The following is a 10,008-nucleotide window of genomic DNA, read 5'->3' on the forward strand; positions in this document are numbered from 1 at the left end:
CATTTGCACTTTTTTTTTTTTTTTTCTCGCGCAAAATAGAGGAAGAGAGGAAGGCAGCCATGGAATAGCTTGCAGCGATGGTGGGTGACAAAAAGCAAGCGACAGCGGTTGAAAAGGAAGCAAAAACAAGGGTTGAAACAGGTGGTTTGGCCCATTTGAATCCAAGCTCCAGTCTACTCGTCGGCGGCTGGAATTCGGCCATGGCCATGTACAGATGCGACCGACCGGAAAAAGGCCTCGGCGAGGATTGTGACGATAGCAACGTCGGCGACGAGCGACGGTTAAAAAAAAAAAAAAGTAAATATAAAGAAAAGAAGCCGAAATAGGGGAAAGGTTTCGGATCATTTTACGGCGATTTCTTGGCAGAATTTGGGCATGTGGATGCTCAATCAAGAAGGGGAAGACCAAGGGAAGAATAATAGATGGGATCAGTGGCTTCTTACCTGGCCTCCGACGAGTATTTGCCGCAGCCACAGCGACGATCGCGGCCAGCATTTGGGGACAGAAAGGAAGAAGAAAACCATCTCGATCGACTCTTGGAGGCCAGAGATCATCGGTGGAGGCTGAAGATGCATCGAAGGATGCCGGGGGACTGGTTTGAATAGCAGAGTTCCTCGATTCGTTGGACTCCTACTCGGAGTCAAAAAGAGAGGCCACTTCCGAATGGGGGTCTGCCTTTCTCAGCACGTGCGATGCACACGCATGCCAAGTCCGCCCCCTACACGTGCTGGAGTTCCTAACAATTGTTTTTCTTCAAAAAAAAAAAAAAAAAAAACTTTTGAAGAAGTTGTTTTGACCCTAGAATGGATGCAAACAGAATTAGCGAATTACAAGTTGGCCCCAAGCAAACTCAAGTTGACCCTAAAGATAGACGAGTTGACCTCATAATGACTACAGGCGAAATGCAAGGCGTAGCAAAAAGTAACACTTCCATGGGTTAGCCCTTAAAGATAAATAGTCGTCCCCTAAAAATCATGAGTCCACAACTAAAGAAATCGAGTCAACCCTAAAATGACCTCAGACAGAATATAGATAGGGTCGACCCTAGAATGGCTCAAATATAATATAAATAGCAATGAAAACTAGCCCTTTCACGAGTCGACCCTAGTGAATCATGAGTCGATCCCAAGCAAACTCGAGTCGACCCCTCAAGTTGTGGCTGATTTTTGAGCGAGATGGATTTTTGGGGCTGGACTATGCATACTAGGCCGGTCAAATAAATCGAGCCCAGCATAACATCGGACCCTAAATGGATTTTTGGGGCTTCTAATAATTTTTTTCTCAAAATTCTCTTTATTTCCAAATCCCTAATAATCATCAGAGGAGACTAGAGAGCAGTCCTCCCTAATCTACGAAGAGTTTGTGAAAGATTTGAACGCCTAAATCTAATGAATGGATCTGCCATCAGCTACACATGTCTATAAGAAGGCGAACAGTGCTGCAGATTGGGTGGCATCCTATGCGGCTAATCATTCCGGAGAATTTATTCGAAGAACCATGTGTCTGTCCTTTGCACTATTTTCTTTTTTTCTGATTTTATGGGCTGCTTCTACACTCGTTGTGTATGAGTCGCCGATGTACCAAAAAAGAAAGAACAGACCTAAGACCTATCAGATGGGCATAACGTAAGAGAGAACATGAGATGGATAGATTTTGCATTCCGAGATCAATCCTGCACCCAATTACTCCACAACTGAATCCTGGGCTTGGAATGCCATGGGGAACAGTGACCTCGGGTTGCGTCAGAAAGGGGCTGCAAGTGTTTGATCAAATGCATCAAAAAAAAAAAAAATAGTGCCACCTCGAACACCTCTTCCTAGATAGAGGATGTGGTGGAAGCCGTGCAAACAGGCTAAGAACAGGTCTTTCAACATGGTTGTGTGATTACTAATCATATGCATGCTGCTACGCACAGCTGCCATGGGTGAGAAATATAGATAGACAAGAATTTAAGGATTTCCTGAGTGTCATGATGGATCTATATTCCTTTATTTTCTGCTAAATGACATACAATGGTGTATCTAAAAATTTTCTTCTTATGGGGCCCTTTGTACTTCAAATTTCTTCTGGGTGTTATGCTGCATCTATATTCCTTTATGGCCTTAGCAAATGTTGTAGCCTCTTTTTTTTTCAGTTAATAATGACCTAAAGAGCTAAGATTGCTCGAAGAATTTCATCTGCTGAATGCAAAAGAGACCCCCTGATAACAAAATTTGCTGTTACTGGAACCAGAAATATGATTACACTTCCCAAAAAGAGTTGATGATGTAAATGATTAAGTAAAGTAGTTTCTGATTTTGAGGTAGATGCAAGCATAGATTGCATTAGCACATAGATGAAGATGAGAACATTTCAGTGTATGTCTCCAATCTTGCACCTATTTCATTGCCCAAACAACAGCGATACAGTTGGTACGATCACCGCATTTTAAACTTTAAATTCAAACTTATCTTTAATAATATGGAAATATTAACAAATAGAGTTAATATGACAAGTGACTAGAGACAGAATTTTGACATTTTCATTTAGACCAAGTTTTTATTAAAGTTAATGCTAGACTTTAGAATATTATTAGTTTTCTGAGATATTTAATTTTGAATTAGTTATTTAAATTAAAGTTTGAATGATAATTATTTAAATTTATTCTGCTGTTTATTTATGATATCATGTTGAGTTGCTTTGCATATTTGTAGGAAGAGTTTCCTACGAGTATGCGGCAATTGACGCAACTCCAGCTCAATATCTCGAGTTGGGGGTGTCACAAAGCTATCATAGTATTTTACTTAAAACACGACAAATCCTTTGGAACAGAAGAGTGCTAAGCAAACATGGAACATCCACCTTTACCCATGCTATGGGGCGATCTCCATGGAAGCTCAATCAAAAAAAGAATAACCCTGCCTTCAAACAAACTAAACCCTAAGAAAACACATGAAGGAATAATTCGACATTGATTAGCACAACACATAAAAAATCCCCCCCATAAATTCTTTGGAACATAAGAGTGCAAAGCAAACAAGGAACATCCACCTTTACCCATGCTCTGAGGTGATCTCCACAGAAACCCAATCAAAAAAGGAATAACCCTACCTTCTAACAAACTAAACCCTAAGAAAACACATGAAGGAATAATTCAACATTGATTAGCACAACACAAAGAAAATCCTTTCCTCAAGTAGTTATATATAGAACCCATGCATGGCCTCCATCTTCATTCATTCAAAAACAAAAGTTCTAAGAGGGAAACAAAGCAAAGGAGGCTCTCATGGAAATAGGAGGTCGGCGTGTGTATAAAGATTTCGCCCCTTCATACAAATGGGTTCGAGACGAAGGAACCGATACACTCGTCATCGATCTCCCAGGCACGCCTTCTTTCTCTTCTACTCAATCATCATTGTAGGTCCTTCAATGCAGTTAGAAAGTTGTGGATTTATAATAAATTTTCTCACATAAGGTTGAACTAATATATAAAGCTTTGATGAACTAGTTACTTTGTACATATAGTGGTAAGGTTTCTAATATAAATATTGCAAATTTAAAGTAGAAATCCTCATGGAATTTGAATATGTCATGCCTAATATATAGTTTAAAATAACCTTTTTGCATTAATTATAGGATTATGAATATTTTGTAATGCATCTTCCTTGTTTACCTGTAGAATTTAACAAAGACCAAGTCAGGGTTGAATTAGATTACTCTGGAAAACTGAGTGTTAGTGGGGAGCGCTCTCTTGGAGACAACCGATGGAGTCGATTTGACAATGTCTTCCAAGTCCCAAAGGAAAGCAACGAGTTCCAAGCTAGGTTTGAGAATGGGCGTCTCTATGTGAAAATATTACCGAAGTCCACCGAGCGCAAGCAGCTCCTGGTTAATGTAATTGTGGCCGTTATGGTCTTGATTGTGATGGTGTTGTTCGTGACCTCTAAAAACTAACCTTTGCATATTTCCCTTGGGAAATTGGAGGCAATTGTGATTCATCAAATGTATAGCATATGTAAAAAGAAAATAAGGTAAGGAATTGTTACCATTCTTTCTATTTGAAATGGCCTCTTGTATTCTATAGAAATTTTGTGCACAAGGGGAGATAATCCTAAAAACATAAATAGAGAAGGGATGGCATTGAGGATATTACATAAAATAGTCATTTCCTTAAGATAAGACGATATGGTGGTGTCCAATCACCAGTAAATTGATAAATATGATATTTGTCAAGATAAGATGATAAGGAACAACATCTATCTATCTATGAGATGATAAGCATAATCTTGTCAAGACTCCCTCTCAAGTGATTCTTCCATAATTGTGCAAGGGAGTAAGCATTGCGAAGCTACATCCTTCACTATTCTTGCCATGTCAAAAAAAATTCTGTAAATTAATTTCGTTAATTGCATAATTATCCAATGGATTGCAGCTGCGAAGCAGTCCCAAACCAGATGATGCAAGAAGGGTACTCAGCCAGAGTGCACCAATTTGGGGAAACCTTTTAGCCCTTAACTTAACATAGACTTTTTGAAGTAAATATCAAATTTATAATCCTGTATAAGAAGTAAATATGTTATGGAACGGGCATATTGCTTGTAGCGCAACACTTTCCAAGCACTTCTTTCAAAGTAAATGTTTTAAATTTTAAGGTACTCAGTAAATCCATATAAATCAGAACATAAACATTCACTCGGGGGGGAATTAAAATTTATGAAGAAAAGGATATTTCATCTTTTGCATGCAAAAGACACCCACTCATAACAAAATTGCTCTTATTGGCCCTAGGAAATATGCCCAAAAAGTGTTGATAATGTATATCACACCCTCGACTTGAGATCATGAGCTGGAGTACAACAACTGCTACATACTTATAGAAAACTATCTCCACAAGCATGCAAAGCATCTCAACATAATATCATAAAGCAAGCAACGAAAAAAATAATCAATAGGTAAATCCAAACTTTAAATAACTAAAATCCAAAGTTTAATATCTTACAAAATCCAATGATATTCAAAAGATCTTACATCAAACCTAGGTAAAATCTTAATCTAAAATAAAAAGACCAAAGTTCTACTTCTAATCACTCTCTCAAAAGATATCCTTATGCTAGCTTTGTTCTCAAGATCTATAAAGATAGTAAGATATAGAATAATGATCTACATAGCCCATTAAGCAATGAACACTTTAACTAGACAAATTAAATAATTAAACAAGAATAATTTGCAGAAAGTAAGCATATCAATTTCATTCGTTCAGAACCAAATCCATGCATCTCCTTGCGTTACAACCCTTCATGATAAAACATATGCCAACGTTTAACCGCCCTTGGCAGGGTCCTTGTGTTTTGCCACTTTTATGGCGATTCATACCTTTTGTCACATAAATTCTTCAGGACTAATTACTTGCCAACGTATTAGCCCCTATTGCCATGTCCTTAACATAGTTAAACTAAACATTCAAAACAATCATGTGGTGTTATACCTTAGTTCAACAAAAATACAAGAAATTATGTGGTAGCAAAATCGATCAAGCATAATTCATAATAAGATCAATTTAAGCATAGCTTATATTATAAACAAATCGAACACAAATGTTAGCTAATCACAAAAACTATAGACTATCACGGCAGGCTCATGAACAGATAAGAGACATGGATTATAAGGCAAGCTTCAATAGTTATAGCTGCACTTAAAATGAGCTCATCAAACCAAACCTGAATAACCTAAAGCTCGTTTAAGCCTTGTTTGACCAATTTAAAATGGAATCTCCCCCTCTTATTTGCAATTCCAAAACCAGATCAAGATAGACAACTCTGTTATTCAATTTTGGATCTTCTATTCTTTACCTCAGCTTATGGTTCGGATTTAAAAGAGTTACTGCAAATGTCAAATTCTTTGGTTTAGAATTAACGTTTTGATTTTCTCCTTTTTTTTTTCAAGAATCTTGAGTGTTTGCTAGCTTTCTTTATATATCTCCTATTTTGTATTATTTCTATTGTTATTTAGAAATTTTGATTTAGATTTGAATAAGGTATATAAGAGGTTGAAATTCTTTGAAATGGGAAAGTAGCATTTCCATAGGAATAAGATTTCGATATTTCATAGTAAAGAAAAATCCATAAGAGACATGGAAAAGCTACTTTCACATGGTTGAAAATTAGGGTCCACCTTTTTTTTAAAATTATCCTTAAATCATCAAAATCTATAGGTAAAGTCTTTTCCTTTATTAATGGTATAATAGGTATTTCATACAATTTTTGCAGAAAAGTAGATTTTCAACCAAACATAAGCCACTCTGAGATATACCACTTTTTCATGATCGACCAAATATGCTAAAACTATTTTTCTGAGCATCATATTTTTAGAAATCGTCTTCTTAGAAAAAAATATTTCAGTGAGAAAAAAACATTTCCGTAACCCAAACGAGTGTTAAAAGTTCTTGGTTGGGTAACAAGTTGGTCCAAGGTTATTTTATCAAGCACTTAAAAGTGAATCAGTAACTTGATAATCGTTACTTTGGTAAAGTGAAAGAGATGAATGATATTATGTTTTTTGTTTGCGAAAATCAGTTGCTAAGGTGAGACTTTCCAAACTTTTTTTATGTTTTTATGAACAATTAATCCAGAAATAGTTGCTTATGATGCCATTGTCATTGCAGGCGTTTGCCATGCAACAAGGTTTTTCTTGGCTCATGTAGAAGGTGTATATATATTGTATATAATGGACAAATTGATAATGGGAACTTGGGCAAGAATTTACAGTTAAATGGCAGTCAAAGTTGGGGATAGGGTTCCATTTGCCGAAAAGCATCCATATTGTCTTTCAATCCTCTGATCCGAGCATCCTTATCTGCTGCCAACTGCATTAAAATGCCCATTCAACACATTATGAACATTAAGATTTCACCATTAGCATTAATCAGTAGTCTCATCTATTGTTAATTTATGTTTATTTATTTTTTATTATTTAGATCTCAATCGTACTATTCTAGTGCATGCTCCTCTTTCTATTTCAATATATAAAAGTTGGCGTTTCTCCCCAGTTTGTTGTACGTTGAGAATGGCAAGCTATCATGCCAAATGTACCCACGGCTGCAGACATGGGTCTTGGTGTGCCTCCTCCTCCTCCTCCACCTCCTCCTCCTCTTCCTCCTTCTTCTTCTTTTTCTTTTTTTTTTTTCTTAGAAAAAGAGGAAGGAAGAAGGAAAGAACAAGCCCACCTCCGCGTAGTAGCTCTCACTGGACCCCCGCCCCGCCAGAAGAGTATTTGATGTGGACAGAAATAGCCGTGTGTTGGGCACCCCGACTGGTTTTACTCATACTCTCTCCATCCGTGGGCCCGGCACGGCTACCCCTCTGGGCTCCGATTCGAATCCCACGTGTGAGTACGTTACACCTGACACCACCAAAGCTACTAAAGGTCTAATAAGCGTTCCTAGACCCCATGTCCAAGCAGTGGCCGAAGCCACATTCTAATCGACGCCGCAGCGACTCGAACTTGAAACCATGATGATAGAAAATACACCCAGTACCACTAGGCTACCACCTTGGTGGCTTCTTGGTGTGCCATTTAACATTGCAATTTGTTGTGACAGAAGCCTTATCCAGTACCCCATTTTGTTGCAAATTCTTCCTTTTTCTTTTTAAATATTTTTTTTTATGATTTTCTATGCTCTTAGATATACAAAGGCATCAGGTGGGTTTACTTGATAGTAATTTTTGGGCAGCATTGGAAATATGCTGCAGCAAGTGATATTTTGAGATCTGATATGTAGTTTATATAGTTCTACTATGTGTTGATCCTTTATATATCTTGGTATCGATGAATCTGGATGGGAACAATTCTGGAAAGTATAGATAGCAAGAAATTGACTCTAACTCTCAGGATCTGCAATGGGAGGCTTGAGATTGACTTCATAGAGATTGATTTGTGAGCTTCTATTGGATTTGGGGTACGATACAAGGCTAAGGTAGTCTTATATAGCATAATGATTTAGTTTGATGACTCGTTCAATTAAGCATCCAATACCTTGCTTGTCATAATTAGGTTAAGTTATACTGTATATGTGCAGTAATTTTTGGTGGTTTCTATATGTAGGATTTTTTACAGCATGATATAGTCACAATAATTGCATGTGGGGGACCTCTAAATTTGTTTTGTTAGTTGTTAAAATATTTCAATGAGAGCAATATTGTTTATTGTCTATTTTGTGTAGTTAATAGTAGTTGGTTATGTGGTAATTAATAGATTTCTGTAATTGATTGTGGAACTTCGTTGTCACCAAAGTAGATGTTGAAGGAAGAGATCAAGGTAGAAGAAAGCAAGGTGGAGGGAGTCCAAGCTGCAGCTACTAGTGAATCTCAGGAATCTTAGTGTCTAATTGATTGTAAATGTTGAATCTCAATTGTAGAACCAGTCATGAATTTAGTTTATTATCTAATCAATTGGATCATCTAGTCAACAGTATGTAAAGTCATAAGCAGTATGACCTTTTTTTAAAAGAGAAGTTTGATAATTTATAAAGTGATTGGGAGCTTAAGCATTGCTCCTTTCAATAGGTCCATTGAACGTATAATATTTTGACATTTGTATTTCTTTATTTATTATCAAAATATTGTCCATATGTTTGTTGCAGTTGCTGGACTAATTTCAACTATGAGTCGGTTGGATGAGAAGTACAGAGATCCGATCCGATCCGATCCAAACTAACCCGAACCGGCTTTAGACTCGAATTTTTTGGATTGGGGTTGGGTAATACATGGACCCGATCTAATCCGAATGATCCATTAGATCAAAAATTTTGGCTGGGGACTTGACCCAATCTTTTATTGGTTTAGATTTGGGTCTAATATTAAAATAAGATCAAAGAACCGGGTCGGGTTGGGGTTACTCATGACCCTGTCCAATCCGACTCATTTGCACTCCTATTTTATTTATTTATTTATTTATTTTTGCACAAAATAGAGAAAGAGAAAAAGGCAGCCATAGAACGGCGGGCAACAACAAGCAGGTAACGCTTGAAAAGGAAGCAAAAACAAGGGTTGAAACAGGTGGTTTGACTCATTTGAATCCATGCTCCAGTTCACTCGTCGGCGGCTGAAATTCGGCCATGGCCATGTACAGATGCGAGCGACCAGAAAAAGGCCTCCGTGAGGATTGCGACGATAGCAATGCCGGCGATGACCCATGGTTATAAAAAAATAAAAATAAAGAAATGAAGCTGAAATAGGGCATACTCTAAGAAATATAGATAGATAAGAATTTGAGGATTTCCTGAGTGTCATGATGGATCCATGCTCCTTTATTTTCTGCTAAATGACATACAATGGTGTTGCTGGAAATTGGACCCGGGGGCCGCCACGGAGCCGGGGAAGGAGGAGCTCCGCCGCGGGGAGGGCGGACGGCGGGGCGCCGGCCGGCGGCGTCCTCCTGGAGGCTGTGGAGAGTGGGGTGAGCGACGAAGAGGGCGTCCTGTCCTGTCCTGCAAAAAGAAGCCGGTGGCCGGGCTCCCCGGCGCCGGCCCTCCGATGCTTAAGTCAGAGGGGGCCAATATGTGGAGAGAGCAAGCAAGAGATATGTGGAGAAGATGAAGAGAATATTGTGCTCAATTGTGTCTGTGCTGTCTCTTTTTGTTCCGGTCCTCCCCTTCTTTCCTCCCAGGCTCCCTTTTATAGAGGGATTTTATGTTGCCCGGGAGGTGACAGGGAGTTTGTTCTCTTTTGTAATAATTGGGCACGATTTGGCCCATTAATGGCGTAGTGGAAAATAAGGCCGAATCAGACCGGAACCAGGGAGTTGTCACGGTCGATCGGACCTGTTGGAGTGGTTGAATCGCCGGCCGTGGTAGGCCCAGGGTCCATGGATGGTAAGTGCATTTATTACCGAGTGAACCGGCGGTCAGGGAGAGCCATATGCTTTGATGGTTCAGTGATCCGGAGATCGTCTTGAGCCGTGTTCATTAAATGACTGAGTGCATCGGAGACTTGAGGGGGTCTCATGCATTAATGGCAGGTCGTGCCAAATACC

The sequence above is a fragment of the Phoenix dactylifera genome, chromosome 5, assembly GCF_051530095.1.
Source record: "Phoenix dactylifera cultivar Ajwa chromosome 5, Ajwa_hap1_PhDact_Kaust_v1.1, whole genome shotgun sequence".
NCBI lineage: Eukaryota > Viridiplantae > Streptophyta > Magnoliopsida > Arecales > Arecaceae > Phoenix > Phoenix dactylifera.